Source organism: Schistocerca americana, chromosome 1, assembly GCF_021461395.2.
Source record: "Schistocerca americana isolate TAMUIC-IGC-003095 chromosome 1, iqSchAmer2.1, whole genome shotgun sequence".
In the NCBI taxonomy this organism is placed as follows: domain Eukaryota; kingdom Metazoa; phylum Arthropoda; class Insecta; order Orthoptera; family Acrididae; genus Schistocerca; species Schistocerca americana.
Window position 1 is genome coordinate 546863838 of NC_060119.1, and position 18222 is coordinate 546882059.

At 44.0% G+C, this 18222-nt stretch overlaps 1 protein-coding gene across 1 annotated transcript in view; it reads left to right on the forward strand.

The window, feature by feature from the left end:
* Nucleotides 1–18222, forward strand: part of LOC124605830 (metallo-beta-lactamase domain-containing protein 1) — a 41831-nt gene that overhangs the window by 1174 nt on the left and 22435 nt on the right. The window lies entirely within an intron of this gene.

The window sequence follows — 18222 nt, forward strand, 5'->3', positions numbered from 1 at the left end:
CCACTTTTATTTGCTTATGCCAATGCTACTGTAGCTCAGTTTTCAAGCCCTCATACATGGAGTGTTTTCAAGTTATTTGCCATCTTATCAATCATTTGGAATAACAGTATCAGTGATCCACACTTTTTCTCCACAACTGTGATGTCTGGTATACTGTTTTACAGCATTCAATCTGTCTGAAATTGAAAATACCACAGTAATTTGCAGTGTTTGTTTTCTTTAACTTTTTCTAGCTGGTGATACCACCAGATCCTTCTCACTGGCAGTTGGTAATTTTGGCTAAGTTCCAGCAGATCATTCGTGCATTGTTGTGCCTCTGCTTGTAATCAGTCTGAGCAATAATTTTGCTGTATCTCAAGATACAGTCAGCTGTTTCATCATTATTTTTGCAGGGTATGTACTTTCAGTTCTTTGCTGATTTCTCGATTCTGGTTGTAATGGCGTTTGTTCTGATTGCTTGTCTCTTTGCAGCAAAAGTTAGTCTTTCAGTTTCTTTAATCAGATTTCTGTTGGTCACTCAAGACCAGGTATTTTCTCAGTCGATTTTACCTTCAGTCTTCTGCAAAAAAAATCTGCCCATGCAACGCTTTTGTAATGGAGTCAGAAAGAGTCGAATGGGCAAGTGGTTGTGTGCTGGAGGCGGGTGGAGGCGTAGGCGATGAAGGCAGCTGCTTGGTGTCACAGTTCTTTATTATCAACCATAAGTGGATACAGTGCAGTATACCTGCAGTAAGCAGACAACAGGTGTCGAACCCTGCAAACAGGAGCACAGGTCTGGATGAGTCACTGTAGGCGGTCTGATAGTGAATGGACTTAACTACCAGTGCATTCCACATGGCAGATGGCTGTTGGTGAGTCAGGGTGGCTTGACACTGCCGGGCTGGGGTGGATGGAGAGAGGGAGGCTGGTGGCCAGTGTAGTGGGAAACAGCAGTGACATCCAGATAAGGAACTCTGGACCAATTGGTGGGGTGCTGCATCTGGTTGTGTTGGGCCCCAGTGGCACAGAGCTGGGAGGACCCCAGTTTATATGTCAGACAATGAGGTGGTGACAGGTTCCCTGGCTGATAGTCTCGTGTAGACAGCGGCAGAGTGAAGTTGGCATGATGGATAGGCCAACAGGCAGCAGTTGTCTACTCACAGCCAGGCTGCATCAATGATAGCTCCATCAATGACAGCTGCTTCACAAGGGTGTCTGTGACCCACAGCAGAGACCAACACGTGGCGGGTGTCGATACATGGCCCAGCCATGCCAATGACCTGCTTGGCCAACCCAGGGGATATATGTGGTTGAGGAGGCTTTTTAATATGGAAGACAAGTACTGCCACATATATTCAGTGCCACTGAATCTTCCTAACACTGGTCATTGCCTGGAGAACTGAGTCGCTATTGAAGAAGCTGTTGATACTGCGAAATGCTATGCTGGCTGGCTGCAATCCATGCCCTGATATGGCATCAGGCTCCTGTCTGGATGTGTATAGCTACATTTACACTCTGTGAGCAATGATTCGACCCACTGAATTTCTGCTTGAGAAACTGGCTGTAACAGAAGTATTTTTCAGTTGTTTACATTTTGTATTCTGCTACTCAAGGCCGGACTGACCACTCTTGAGTGACCAATACCTTTTAGTATTCTTTTTCCTTTCTACATTTGTGCTATGTTCACTGTCTTGACTCCTGTGATGGACAGGAGTGGAGTCTTTAGGTACTGTTTTGCCCTATCCTTCTTTATTTCTTTTGTTTTTAGTCCAGTAAGCAGCTGTCATTCCACCTTGTAGGAAGAGACGCCTATCAATGCATCCCCACAAATTTTTCTTATTTTTGTATTGTCTTCCTTATTGTCACTTGATTCCAAATAGCTAATAAGAAGACATGAGGAACATGTGTGCCCTCTTTTGTCCTTAGTAAAAAGTACTAGGTGCTCATCCGGCACTCAAGACAAGTCCAAGCCTTTGTTGGCTTGTGTGAACTTATCTGTATGCATATTGCCATATAATGCTGTATAACTATGTCTTAACAAATAAGGATCTTTATTTACAAAGTAAAGGTGTCCGTGGTAGCATTGCTATGGTCATATTCTTGGATGTAGTGACTGAGGAAGTATCAAAATTCCATTGTTCTCATATACTGACATTACTACAAAATCACAATTTGGTGATGCCTCTCACTCCAAGAGACTTGTCCAGCAGATTGTGCTGCACGTACTCAACAATGCCACTGACCTGAGGGTCATAGTCACTTTTCAGCTACCCTGTGTGCCCTTAGTCTACCTGTCATTGTTATCATAGATCATAATACTTTGCTGAATACCTCATATATTCTCCTGCAGTTTCGTGTTTTTAGCTGGGACAGATATATCTCAGATGGATTTTTTGTTGTCATGCTCATTGAATCTCAAGGGACATAGTATTTGAATTGATGATGTCACGACCAACGGCTCATCTTGCATCTGTGGTACCTCAGTGCACTGCTGCCTTGAATCAGTGTTGTGTGATGAAAAGACAGGAAACCCTAACCATATGATATTGTTGTGACGTTTGATCTGTGCTTTTCTTTGGCAGTGCTGTACTACTGTTTACATCTACCTTATTAAAACTGAGTAATATTCCTTAATTTTTGCTCTGGTGGTCATCATACTTATCCAATTTCCTATAACACACTGTAACCATTTATAGCACTCACTTTAGTTTATATAGACATATCATATGCTAAATTCCTGCTTCTCTATCTACAACTCATGCTCATAATTTCCTGTTATTTACATTGACCTAAATTTTCTTGGTGCCCATGGCCTTCCTTGTCTTAGCCTTGTGTTTTCTCTGCATTACGTGGTGTAATGCTGTTTTTGTCAGCATGCCGTTGCATACTGTGTCTTGCAATTTGGCACATGAGTTTATATGCCCAGATAAATTACATTGTGTATATGTAGTCTGTGTCATCAGTTCATCCCTTAGCTCCATCCCAGGTACCATAACTGAGACTATCCGTCACATAATGGGAAGAGGACAGCAGGAAGAGGACAAACACCAGGATACAAGGACCCTACGAATGGTATAAGATGTGTACTTGCTGCCACTTACATTTACTGTTATCGGACACATTGAATCACCATTGCAGTCCTCAACTGATCTGCTCTTCAACATCCTACAGACCTTCTGACACCAAGTGTAACAGTATTGGAAATGACACCAGGAAGAATGTAATGAGCAAATGATTCTCTGCTGGAGTTGGATGGAGGCATAGATGATGAAGGTATCCATATGTCATAAAAGTTCTTTATTGTTAACACTAGACAGACATAAAGCAGTGTGCCTCTGATGGATGTTGACTCTGCCTCCAGGCATGCCAGTGTGGACACACCATTGCAAACAGCCCAGTAGTGAGCAGACTTGGCTACTTGCGCATTCCAATATGACAGTGTCCTGGCTCAGGTGGCCAGAATGAGGCAGGCCTGTGACCAGCCTAGTAGGAAATGGTGGTGGTGGTGGTGATGGGGGAACGAATCCTTGACCAGTTAGTGATTCACTGCTGCTGGAACCAGCAGAGATCGCCTCAGTGATACAGAGTGAGAAGACCCTCAGTTTTTACATAGTACCCCATAAACTGCTGTCAGGATCAATGGCTGTCTGTCTAATGGAGATGACAGCAGAGTGAAGGTGACCAGCAGTTGTTGGTTCGCAGCCCAGCTGCATCAATGATAATTAAGTCACAAGATTTTTGGTAATGCCATAGCAGAGATCAACACCTGGTGCCGTGGCAGGTGTTGATGCATAGCCCATCTGTGCTAATGACTTGCTCAGTTGGCGCAAGGGTGTATATAGTTAATGCAGAAGACAAGTGCTGCTTCTTGCCGTGCCGTTGAAACTTCCTGAAGGCTGGTCATTGCTCGGAGATAAAGGTCACTATTGAGGAAGCTGTCAAAAGTCTGCATCAGCTGGCTGCGACTCATGCTCTGAATATGGCACTGGGCTCCTGGCTGTGTCTGTACTGTTACAGTTTATTGCATAGGCTGTCAGTCCGGCTTAGCAGTACAACTTTTCTGTGTGATGAATCTTGGTTTGTTGTGTCTTGAGAAGCTTTCTGTTGTTGACTTCAACCAGCGTTGATTCTTTGCTATCTTTCACACAGTGTGCCAAAGCATTCCTTTCTTCTTCCAGTGTCTGCTTTTGTGGGCAAGTACAGCCTGTTGACGTCACGGAAATACGGAAGCGTCCGATCCCGCCCGTCTGCTTTGACCCATGATGTCACAAATATGGCAGAAACAAAAAAACACACACACACACACACACACACACACACACACACACACTCACACACTTTCCACAAGAAGCCTAATGACATTAACGGGACAAGCGCGGGAAATGGGGTGTTTTGGGTGGGGGCAAACTAAATATAAACAAATTTAGACGCCTTGCTACAACGTGTAAGTGAAGACAGCCATGCATGAATACCCACCCACCTCCCCAGAGGTCGTAACCCCTGCAACCCATAGAAGATAAAGATGCTTCAGTAGCTGATTAGTGTTTTTTGTCTTTAAAAAAAAAAAAAATCTCACGGGATAGAACGAACAGATCAGAAAGATAAATATAATAAACTAAAACAGCAATTGGAGGAAACAAATAATTAAAATAAGTAATAAGTGCTTTTAAATTTTAAAAAAAATCTCACGAGATAGAACGAACAGATCAGAAAAGTAAATAAAATAAGATAAAACAGAACTGGAGACAGCCACACACAAACCAAACTCAGCGCCGTCATGACGTCACACACGACAGCACCCTTACGTCACGGGTCAAAGCCGACGCGTGGGATCGGACGCTTCTGTCGACCCGACATCACTGTCAAGGGTGGATCTTTTGGGTTTACTTTTTACTGACGATATGTTTTACATGCCCATGCTTGATGTAATCCTGCAGCACAATGCCCAGGTTTTTGTAGGCTTGTAGCACGTGATGATTTGTGCATTAGGCATTTCAATGACTCCACTTTCTTAGTTTTGCCCTTCTTTAGTGCCAGTGGGGTCTACTTAATCTAAGCTGAATTCTGTGCTGTTGTCACAACTGAAGATTTAGATTGTATTTGTCAGAGACTGGTTTCAGTTTCAGGTTTTCCATGGAGAATTTCTCGCTGTTTGATAGGCCACATTTGTTTTCTGTGATATCATTGGCAGTGGAATCAAGACAATGACAGAAAGCAGTGGGGACACGAGTGCTTCTGGAAGGTGCCTATCTTGACGTTGACTAGTCCGTAAGTTCAATATCTGACAAATGGTTCTCTATTCCAGTGTATCTACAATTTCTCCGTGAATTCCCTGTTTTTGCTGCTCCTGATGATTTCCAGATGCTTTATGGGCCATCTGTGTGGCAGTGAGTCAAAGGCTTTTTCTATAGTCTAAAGCTTTTTGTAGTCAATCACAGTCATAATACATAGACATGTTTTCTGGCTTTTGCAGTTTTCCAGAACCATTTTGTTGATCAGCAGCTGGTCTTTGTCCTCTTGCTTTTTCACTTGTCACCTTTTTGTCCTACTGGTATGATTATGTATTCTTCCAGAAAGTCTTGAATTCTGATGGTTATGGTGCCTCTCAGAAACTTTAACGAACTGGACAAAGATGCTAGTGACCTGTAATTTCTGGGTATTGTTCATCTTTCTGTTTTAAATAATTTTTTCCAGTTGTTAGCTGTTCATTGATGTTTCCTGTCTGGTTTAAAGCTGAAAATTGTGGTACAATGCTTTGACTTCGACCTGTGAGGTCAACAGATTTCTCATCTTTAGAAGTGCTCTTCGTGCCATTACCATTCTACTTTTATTTCCTCTGTACTTTTGCCATTATCAGTTTTTTTGCTGCCCAAACAGCAAAATTCATCTACTACTTTTAAGTGTCTCATTTTCTAATCTGATTCTCTTTGCATCACCTGATTTAATTTGATTACATTCCATTATTCTCGTTTTGTTTTTGTTGATATTTATCTTATATTCTCTTTTCAAAGCAGTGTCCATTCTGTTCAACTGCTTTTCCAGGTCGTTTGCTGTCTGGCAGAATTAAAATGCCATCGGCAGCCCTTGAATGTTGTATTTCTTCTCCATGAATTTTAATTCCATTATCAGTGTTTAAGGACTGCAACTAAGCTACTGCTTATGGCTGGTATGTAGCTCAGCTGAGAGGAAAGAAAAGTCATTATTGTGGTGTGCTGCCTCTCCCCCCACTCACCATTTATGTATTGGGAGCTACTTGACACCATCCTCATGTCTTATTTTCTCTTTTTGTTTTTGCCAGTAGTTTCACTTTGTATTCACCTTCTCCTTTTTACCGTAATTTACTATACAATTTTATACCGCCTATATATACTCAATAATACGTCACCCACTTCCAAACCATGACCAAATTTATTTATTTATTTAATTTTTTTTTTTTTCCGTATTCAACACTACCGCTGCTATAAAAGCCGCCGTTTCTAGTCCACAAACAGTTCCTTTCACCTATTAAACAACCATTTCGTCTAGTTCTGATAACTTTCGCTTTATTTCCATTTCCGTTTTTCCCACATCACTGATAATTTTTAGCCGCTTCCCACAGGTTTTAACGTCATTATTTCTTGCCAGACAATTGTTAGCCTCATTTTCATAATCTGCCACCACAAAAGCACTCATTTTTATACACTTACACGCCGTTTTTTTGAAATTTTCCCGAATCTCTCCATCCTTTAACGTGTTTTGGCGGCAACACAACCACCTAACCTTCTACATCTACATCTATACTCCGCGAGCCACCTTACGGTGTGTGGCGGAGGGTACTTATTGTACCACTATCTGATCCCCCCTTCCCTGTTCCATTCACGAATTGTGCGTGGGAAGAACGACTGCTTGTAAGTCTCCGTATTTGCTCTAATTTCTCGGATCTTTTCGTTGTGATCATTACGCGAGATATATGTGGGCGGTAGTAATATGTTGCCCATCTCTTCCCGGAATGTGCTCTCTCGTAATTTCGATAATAAACCTCTCCGTATTGCGTAACGCCTTTCTTGAAGTGTGCGCCACTGGAGCTTGTTCAGCATCTCCGTAACGCTCTCGCGCTGACTAAATGTCCCCATGACGAATCGCGCTGCTTTTCGCTGGATCATGTCTATCTCTTCTATTAATCCAACCTGGTAAGGGTCCCATACTGATGAGCAATACTCAAGAATCGGACGAACAAGCGTTTTGTAAGCTACTTCTTTCGTCGATGAGTCACATTTTCTTAGAATTCTTCCTATGAATCTCAACCTGGCGCCTGCTTTTCCCACTATTTGTTTTATGTGATCATTCCACTTCAGATCGCTCCGGATAGTAACTCCTAAGTATTTTACGGTCGTTACCGCTTCCAATGATTTACCACCTATGGCATAATCGTACTGGAATGGATTTCTGCCCCTATGTATGCGCATTATATTACATTTATCTACGTTTAGGGAAAGCTGCCAGCTGTCGCACCATGCATTAATCCTCTGCAGGTCCTCCTGGAGTACGTACGAGTCTTCTGATGTTGCTACTTTCTTGTAGACAACCGTGTCATCTGCAAATAGCCTCACGGAGCTACCGATGTTGTCAACTAAGTCATTTATGTATATTGTAAACAATAAAGGTCCTATCACACTTCCCTGCGGTACTCCCGAAATTACCTCTACATCTGCAGATTTTGAACCGTTAAGAATGACATGTTGTGTTTTGCAGATTTTGAACCGTTAAGAATGACATGTTGTGTTCTTTCTTCTAGGAAATCCTGAATCCAATCACAAACCTGGTCCGATATTCCGTAAGCTCGTATTTTTTTCACTAAACGTAAGTGCGGAACCGTATCAAATGCCTTCCTGAAGTCCAGGAATACGGCATCAATCTGCTCGCCAGTGTCTACGGCACTGTGAATTTCTTGGGCAAATAGGGCGAGCTGAGTTTCACATGATCTCTGTTTGCGGAATCCATGTTGGTTATGATGAAGGAGATTTGTATTATCTAAGAATGTCATAATACGAGAACACAAAACATGTTCCATTATTCTACAACAGATTGACGTAAGCGAAATAGGCCTATAATTATTCGCATCTGATTTATGACCCTTCTTGAAAATGGGAACGACCTGCGCTTTCTTCCAGTCGCTAGGTACTTTACGTTCTTCCAGCGATCTACGATAAATTGCTGATAGAAAGGGGGCAAGTTCTTTAGCATAATCACTGTAGAATCTTAAGGGTATCTCGTCTGGTCCGGATGCTTTTCCGCTACTAAGTGATAGCAGTTGTTTTTCAATTCCGATATCGTTTATTTCAATATTTTCCATTTTGGCGTCCGTGCGACGGCTGAAGTCAGGGACCGTGTTAAGATTTTCCGCAGTGAAACAGTTTCGGAACACTGAATTCAGTATTTCTGCCTTTCTTCGGTCGTCCTCTGTTTCGGTGCCATCGTGGTCAACGAGTGACTGAATAGGGGATTTAGATCCGCTTACCGATTTTACATATGACCAAAACTTTTTAGGGTTCTTGTTTAGATTGTTTGCCAATGTTTTATGTTCGAATTCGTTGAATGCTTCTCTCATTGCTCTCTTTACGCTCTTTTTCGCTTCGTTCGGCTTTTCCTTATCAGCTATGATTCGACTACTCTTAAACCTATGATGAAGCTTTCTTTGTTTCCGTAGTACCTTTCGTACATGATTGTTATACCACGGTGGATCTTTCCCCTCGCTTTGGACCTTAGTCGGTACGAACTTATCTAAGGCGTACTGGACGATGTTTCTGAATTTTTTCCATTTTTGTTCCACATCCTCTTCCTCAGAAATGAACGTTTGATGGTGGTCACTCAGATATTCTGCGATTTGTGCCCTATCACTCTTGTTAAGCAAATATATTTTCCTTCCTTTCTTGGCATTTCTTATTACACTTGTAGTCATTGATGCAACCACTGACTTATGATCACTGATACCCTCTTCTACATTCACGGAGTCGAAAAGTTCCGGTCTATTTGTTGCTATGAGATCTAAAACGTTAGCTTCACGAGTTGGTTCTCTAACTATCTGCTCGAAGTAATTCTCGGACAAGGCAGTCAGGATAATGTCACAAGAGTCTCTGTCCCTGGCTCCAGTTCTGATTGTGTGACTATCCCATTCTATACCTGGTAGATTGAAGTCTCCCCCTATTACAATAGTATGATCACGAAACTTCTTCACGACGTTCTGCAGGTTCTCTCTGAGGCGCTCAACTACTATGGTTGCTGATGCAGGTGGTCTATAGAAGCATCCGACTATCATATCTGACCCACCTTTGATACTTAACTTAACCCAGATTATTTCACATTCGCATTCGCTAATAACTTCACTGGATATTATTGAATTCTTTACTGCTATAAATACTCCTCCACCATTGGCGTTTATCCTATCCTTGCGGTATATATTCCATTCTGTGTCTAGGATTTCGTTACTGTTCACTTCCGGTTTTAACCAACTTTCCGTTCCTAATACTATATGCGCACTATTTCCTTCAATAAGAGATACTAATTCAGGAACCTTGCCCTGGATACTCCTGCAGTTTACCAATATTACGTTAACTTTTCCTGTTTTTGGTCTCTGAGGACGGACGTTCTTTATCAACGATGATAATGTCCTCTCTGGTAAGCCGTCAGGTATTTTATCGTTTCGCCCAAGGGGGGGTCCCTCTAACCTAAAAAACCCCCGTGTGCATGCCACACGTACTCTGCTACCCTAGTAGCTGCTTCCGGTGTGTAGTGCACGCCTGACCTGTCTAGGGGGGCCCTACAGTTCTCCACCCAATAACGGAGGTCGATGAATTTGCAACCATTATAGTCGCAGAGTCGTCTGAGCCTCTGGTTTAGACCCTCCACACGGCTCCAAACCAGAGGACCGCGATCGACTCTGGGCACTATGCTGCAGATATTAAGCTCAGCTTGCACTCCGCGTGCGATGCTGGTTGTCTTCACCAAATCAGCCAGCCGCCGGAAGGAACCAAGGATGGCCTCAGAACCCAAGCGGCAGGCGTCATTCGTTCCGACATGTGCTACTATCTGCAGCCGGTCACACCCAGTGCGTTCAATAGCTGCCGGAAGGGCCTCCTCCACATTACGGACGAGACCCCCCGGCAAGCACACCGAGTGCACACTGGCATTCTTCCCCGACCTACCCGCTATTTTCCTGAGGGGCTCCATAACCCGCCTAACGTTGGAGCTCCCTATAACTAATAGGCCCGCCCTCTGTGACTGTCGGGACCTTGCCGGAGAATCGGCCACTGGCCCAACAGGCGAGGCATCCTGTGGTGGCTCGGAAACGATGTCATCACCATTAGGAAGCACCCCGTACCTGTTGGAAAGGGGTAAGGCAGCTGCCACGCGGCCAGATCCCACCTTCGCCTTTCGGCCAGGCACGCGCGAGCCCACCACTGTCCGCCATTCACCCTGGAGTGATGGCTGACCGGTAAGATGCTCACTGCCGGAAGACGCAGTGGCATCAGGGGTTCCATGCAATTCCAAGGCCACCGAAGTAGGCATAGGTCTCACCACAGTTGCCCCAACGCCACTACGAGCCGACGCCTGCGCCTCGAGCTCGATGAGCCTAACAGACAAAGCCCCCACCTGCCCCCGAAGAGTGGCCAATTCTCCTTGGGTCCGCTCACAACAACCACAGTCCCTACACATGACTATGTTTACCCTACTCTATACGGTGACAAATTCCCAAGATAATCTTCTGATGAGCTACTCTGATAATCAAGAAACACTCACTGAAATACGAGACGCGAAAACTACGCTAGGTTTTCCCAGAAAAACTATTTAAAAGCTAAGCGCAGCAAATAAGTACAAAAACGCTTTATACAAACAGTACTCGCTGCTGCTGGTGCTCTCGCTCTGGCTGTCACAAGACAACTGCTGATTCAAGTGACTAGTGGCTAACGGCCGCGAAACAAACAAAAGACGGTTTTAGGGCGCTTTCTGTTCTAAACGATCAAGAAAACACTAAGAAATCTAACACGAAAACTACGTAAAGTTTTATCAAGAACTGTTAGTTACTATGCAGAGCAGATAAACACAAATAGAATCCCTTCCTTAGTGGAAGGTCGTAAACAAAATGCAAAATAAACGCTTTATACAAACAGTACTCGCTGCTGCTGGTGCTCTCGCTCTGGCTGTCACAAGACAACTGCTGATTCAAGTGACTAGTGGCTAACGGCCGCGAAACAAACAAAAGACGGTTTTAGGGCGCTTTCTGTTCTAAACGATCAAGAAAACACTAAGAAATCTAACACGAAAACTACGTAAAGTTTTATCAAGAACTGTTAGTTACTATGCAGAGCAGATAAACACAAATAGAATCCCTTCCTTAGTGGAAGGTCGTAAACAAAATGCAAAATAAACGCTTTATACAAACAGTACTCGCTGCTGCTGGTGCTCTCGCTCTGGCTGTCACAAGACAACTGCTGATTCAAGTGACTAGTGGCTAACGGCCGCGAAACAAACAAAAGACGGTTTTAGGGCGCTTTCTGTTCTAAACGATCAAGAAAACACTAAGAAATCTAACACGAAAACTACGTAAAGTTTTATCAAGAACTGTTAGTTACTATGCAGAGCAGATAAACACAAATAGAATCCCTTCCTTAGTGGAAGGTCGTAAACAAAATGCAAAATAAACGCTTTATACAAACAGTACTCGCTGCTGCTGGTGCTCTCGCTCTGGCTTTGTGCACATCGTTGTCTACCAACCCAAGTTCACCACAGGATCAACATAGCCCAGCTTTATCCAACACTTTTTCGCCTTTTTTCACAACAGATTTCCAGTTATTTTCATTTTCATTTCAACCTCATGTCACACTTTCCACCTTCTAATACCATGTCACCCTCACGACCCCATTAAGTTTTATTTACATTCCCTCTGCAAACATGCCTTCACCCTAGCCAGATTACGCTCGCATATTTTATTTTCTCAGGCTTGTCTGACATTTGGCATTACCCCCAAAGGTCTCACACTTAAAGTTCCCATCTCTGGCTGCAACCCTTCTTTCCATCAGTCCCTATACCAGTTCCAAACTGAACAATCCATTGCCCTCACCCACCTAATCCTTCACCTACACATCAACTCAGCCAATGAATACACCCGTCAACTCCTATCCTTAATAAAAGTCCTCAATCTTTCCTCTCCCACATCCACACCGGCTGTTCAGAGCATCCTCCTACAGGCCAACCGCAAATTAGAACAGCATGCCACCCTTCACCTCAAAAAACTATCCAATCTCCTGGTTTCTCACCTCCGGAAAGGCAACTCACTCACCCTTCACAACCTTTCCAGCAAACCTCAACCTCCTCTCATTGCACACAAACCCAGTCTCTCCCATCTACTCAACCTCCCACTTCCAGCTCCACTCCCTCCAAAACCTCAAAATTCCAATCAACACAATCTGGAACCACAACACCCTAATTCAGTAGTTAACCTTTCCTCCAAACCTCTCTCCCAATCCGAAACCTCTGTCCTATCCAAAGGCCTCACCTTCAGCCCGACTCCCAGATTCAACCAAACAGCCCTCGTCAAAGATTTACTGTCCTACACTCGTACTCTCTGCTGGAAGTATCACTTTGCCACGAAGAAAAATGATCCTAATCCTACTCCTAATGATCCAACTCTCCAAGACACTATCCAAATTGAACCCTGCCTGGAACAGTTCCGTCCTCCGTCACTGCGGGACCCACCTCCTCTTCCTCAAAATCACCCTCTCCAAACCTACCAGGAATTTCTGACTTCCAGCCTTGCCTCTCAATCCTTCTTAAAAAACCTTAATCCTACTCCCAACATTACCACTGCTGAAGCCCAGGCTCTCTGTGATCTGAAGGCTGACCGGTCCATCGTCATTCTTCCGGCGGACAAGGGTTCCACGACCGTGGTACTTGATCGTCGGGAGTATGTGGCTGAGGGACTGCGTCAGCTTTCAGACAACACCACATACAAAGTTTGCCAAGGTAATCCCATTCCTGATGTCCAGGTGGAGCTTCAAAGAATCCTCAGAACCTTAGGCCCCCTACAAAACCTTTCACCTGACTCCATCAACCTCCTGACCCCACCGACACCCCGCACCCCTACCTTCTACCTTCTTCCTAAAATTCACAAACCCAATCATCCCGGCCGCCCCATTGTAGCTGGTTACCAAGCCCCCACAGAACGTATCTCTGCCTACGTAGATCAACACCTTCAACCGATTACATGCAGTCTCCCATCCTTCATCAAAGACACCAACCACTTTCTCGAACGCCTGGAATCCTTACCCAATCCGTTACCCCCAGAAACCATCCTTGTAACCATTGATGCCACTTCCTTATACACAAATATCCCGCATGTCCAGGGCCTCGCTGCGATGGAGCACTTCCTTTCACGCCGATCACCTGCCACCCTACCTAAAACCTCTTTCCTCATTACCTTAGCCAGCTTCATCCTGACCCACAACTTCTTCACTTTTGAAGGCCAGACATACCAACAATTAAAGGGAACAGCCATGGGTACCAGGATGGCCCCCTCGTACGCCAACCTATTCATGGGTCGCTTAGAGGAAGCCTTCTTGGTTAACCAAGCCTGCGAACCCAGAGTTTGGTACAGATTTATTGATGACATCTTCGTGATCTGGACTCACGGTGAAGAAGAACTCCAGATTTTCCTCTCCAACCTCAACTCCTTTGGTTCCATCAGATTCACCTGGTCCTACTCCAAATCCCATGCCACTTTCCTTGATGTTGACCTCCACCTGTCCAATGGCCAGCTTCACACGTCCGTCCACACCAAACCCACCAACAAGCAACAGTACCTCCATTATGACAGCTGCCACCCATTCCACATCAAACGGTCCCTTCCCTACAGCCTAGGTCTTTGTGGCAAACGAATCTGATCCAGTCCGGAATCCCTGAACCATTACACCAACAACAGCTTTCGCATCCTGCAACTACCCTCCCGACCTGGTACAGAAGCAAATAACCAGAGCCATTTCCTCATCCTCTCAAACCCAGAACCTTCCACAGAAGAAACACAAAAGTGCCCCACTTGTGACAGGATACTTTCCGGGACTGGATCAGAATCTGAATGTGGCTCTCCAGCAGGGATACGACTTCCTCAAATCCTGCCCTGAAATGAGATCCATCCTTCATGAAATCCTCCCCACTCCACCAAGAGTGTCTTTCCGCCGTCCACCTAACCTTCGTAACATCTTAGTTCATCCCTATGAAATCCCCAAACCACCTTCCCTACCCTCTGGCTCCTACCCTTGTAACTGCTCCGGTGTAAAACCTGTCCCATGCACCCTCCCACCACCACCACCTACTCCAGTCCTGTAACCCGGAAGGTGTACACGATCAAAGGCAGAGCCACGTGTGAAAGCACCCACGTGATTTACCAACTGACCTGCCTACACTGTGACGCATTCTATGTGGGAATGACCAGCAACAAACTGTCCATTCGCATGAATGGACACAGGCAGATAGTGTTTGTTGGTAATGAGGATCACCCTGTGGCTAAACATGCCTTGGTGCATGGCCAGCACATCTTGGCACAGTGTTACACCATCCGGGTTATCTGGATACTTCCCACTAACACCAACCTATCCGAACTCCAGAGATGGGAACTTGCTCTTCAATATATCCTCTCTTCCCGTTATCCACCAGGCCTCAATCTCCGCTAATTTCAAGTTGCCGCCACTCATACCTCACCTATCATTCAATAACATCTTTGCCTCTGCACTTCCGCCTCAACTGACATCTCTGCCCAAACTCTTTGCCTCTGTATACGTCTGATTGTGGCTGTATATGTGTGGATGGAGATATGTGTGTGTGTGTGTGTGTGCGTGCACGCGAGTGTATACCCGTCCTTTTTTCCCCCTAAGGTAAGTCTATCCGCTCCTGGGATTGGAATGACTCCTTACCCTCTCTCTTAAAACCCATATCCTTTCGTCTTTCCCTCTCCTTCCCTCTTTCCTGATGAGGCAACAATTTGTTGCGTAAGCTTCAATTTTGTGTGTATGTTTGTGTTCGTTTGTGTGTCTATCGACGTGCCAGCGCTTTCGTTTGGTAAGTCGCATCATCTTTGTTTTTAGATATATTTTTCCCATGTGGAATGTTTCCCTCTATTAATATATATAAAGATGATGTGACTTACCATACGAAAGCGCTGGCAGGTCGATAGAAACACAGACACATACATACACACAAAATATGTCTGCTTGTGTCTGTATATTTGTGGATGGATGTGTGTGTGTGTGTGTGTGTGTGTGTGTGTGTGTGTGTGTGTGTGTGTGTGTGTGCGCGTGCGTGCGTGCTCCTACCCTTGTAACTGCCCCGGTGTAAAACCTGTCCCATGCACCCTCCCACCACCACCACCTACTCCAGTCCTGTAACCCGGAAGGTGTACACGATCAAAGGCAGAGCCACGTGTGAAAGCACCCACGTGATTTACCAACTGACCTGCCTACACTGTGACGCATTCTATGTGGGAATGACCAGCAACAAACTGTCCATTCGCGCGCGCGCGAGTGTATACCCGTCCTTTTTCCCCCCCTAAGGTAAGTTTTTCCGCTCCCAGGATTGGAATGACTCCTTACCCTCTCCCTGAAAACCCACTTCCTTTCGTCTTTCCCCCCTCCTTCCTCTTTCCTGATGAGGCAACAGTTTGTTGCGAAAGCTTGAATTTTGTGTGTATGTATGTGTCTGTTTGTGTTTCTATCGACCTGCCAGTGCTTTCGTATGGTAAGTCACATCATCTTTGTTTTTAAATATTTAAAATGTTTGGGTAGCCACCTTGTCATATCAGTATTAAAAACAAGACACACAAAATCAAAGCTCCAACTATTAACAATAACATGCACTAATAATTACAAATCTGAAAAATGAATCAAGTGCTCTTAACTGCCAACATCAAAATAACTTGCTAACGAAGCATCACAAATTCTTCCTATATTATTCTCACAAACAGCACTCAAGAAGTCCAGTGATCTGCTAAAAACCAAAAAAATCCCACACTAGAAAGTGCCACCACATGCTCTGCAAACATGATTAGTTTCAAATACACTGTGCCACCATGATGTCACACAACAAGTATGTCACAGGTCGAAATAGACAGGTGGTATTGCAAACTTCGGTTGACCCATCTGCAGCGTTGCACTAAGCAGTTGGGCTATTTTTACATGCAGATTGGTTAGATATTTGAATCAGAAGTCATTACCAGGTGGTGTCCAGTTCCTAACTTCCTTCATCCTTTCCTCAACCATTTCATGTTTTATCCACAGCTGGTGCATTCTTTTTTCTAAGTCCTTTGCACACCCAGCACTTTTGTTCTAGTCATTTTCAGTCTCCCAGAGATCTTTCCAGAATGGAGTCGCTGCCTATTTCTCTGTTTTTCAAATTTTGTGTTGACTTGCTGATTCAGGTGCTGGTAGAACTGCCTTTCATTGGATTGGAAACTTCGATTTGGCCTGTACTGGATGATACTGGCCTCATATTTTTCAATTTCCCTGGCTGTTGCAGTTATTTGTTGTTTCACAATTTCCAAAGCTTCTTCAGTTTCTCCTGTGTTCACCAAATACATTTTTAGTCTTCTCGTTATTCAACTCGTGCTCTTTCATGTTCTTAAAGTTGCTTGCACCAGATTCAAGCTTTCCCAATAAATCTTCTGGCAGGCTTTGGTTGCAGTAACCCCGTTTCTTTTGTTACCGTTACTGCTGAACTCAAGCTGGTTCATTTCTTTGTCGTTGTTTGGGCAGCTTTGATGTCCTTAATTAGTGGAGCCAGTTATTTACTGCGGACAGTTTTCAAAGTTGGCAGCCACTTGCTTTTTGCATTAGATGGCCAATGATCCAGAGTTTTCTCTTTAAGATCTTGTTGTCTTTTGAGTCAGTGTATCAGGCATTTCATCAGTGGCCTTCTTTTTCACCTTCTTATTCATCTTGCATCATTTTAAAGGTTTTTTTAAAGTTTGACATTGTTCAGTGACTCCAGTTCTTCCTAGTGCCCAAGCAGGAGGTAGTATTACTTTTGTGCCTACGTTTTCCACTAGACTAAACACTTTGTTCCTTAGGACAAATTGTCTGTAATTGGATAGTCATCATTCTGTTATCTTTGAGTGTGAATATTCTTGTTTCCAGAGTAGGTACATGTGCTTTTGGTAGCCACTCTTATAAAGTTCTGATGGCTAGAAGCATTTGATGACTTTGCAGTTGTCTTACATAGTGTATTTCTGCAGCTTCAGAGTTTTTTCATTTTGTATGGTAGGCCACCAGCCAACGGCTGCCCAGGTTCGTCAGCAGCCACTGTCCTCCTTTTTATCCTGAGTGACACCTGAGCCAGTGTGGCTTCCTGTTTTTGGTTTGTTGCTCCATTTGTTCAAATCGGTTAGGTGTGTTTAGTCCTTCCCCTCAGCTTTGACCTCTTCATTGTGGTTGAAACTGCCAGTAGGTTGCACTATTGCTGGCATGTCTCTCAGCTTTACTGGAGCACTCAAGGCCCTCACCCCCTCCGGACCACATAAAGGTGGCACCTGTTGGAGGGACTATAATTTTTTATTATTATTATTATTATTGGTGGTGGTGGTGGTCGTAGTAGTAGTAGTAGTAGTAGTAGTAGTAGTATAGTCCGTGAGACGAGTGATTGGTACTGACAGTTCCGGCGGGCAGACGGCGCTGTTGCCGAACGTGGCTCACAGCACGCGGCGCCCTGTCCTCTACACGCATTCTCTAGCAGCAGAAATAAAAGCGAGACAAAATACAAGTCGTATTGGTACGCGTGAATTTATTTAAAGTTGATGCTTGAAATATATTAACTCGAAAACTGATAAGAGCTATTTAGTACAAGTATCTAAGATGCTGAAACATAATAAAGTTATTTGTTAAACTTCACAACTGAAATGAAAACTATTTTCGCAAGTTGTTGAACATTAGCAGTTTTGGTTTCCATTGTTAAGTATTAGCATTATTAATTTGTTCTACTACAAGCTACAGAATAATTGGTCAGTGTATTAAGAGTTATAATCTGAAGAAAGTACTCACAATATGATGATCTGGTTGTAGATCGATAGCAAACTCCCTCCTTACATTCCTGAATATGTTGTAGTTACTGTAATGGAAAAACACCACTCACATCACTGTCAGAATCTGATTTGACATTGCCTTGCTCAGCACTACTCGAACTATCACTGCTCTCTCCCAGATGTATAATTAAATTTTCGATGCATTC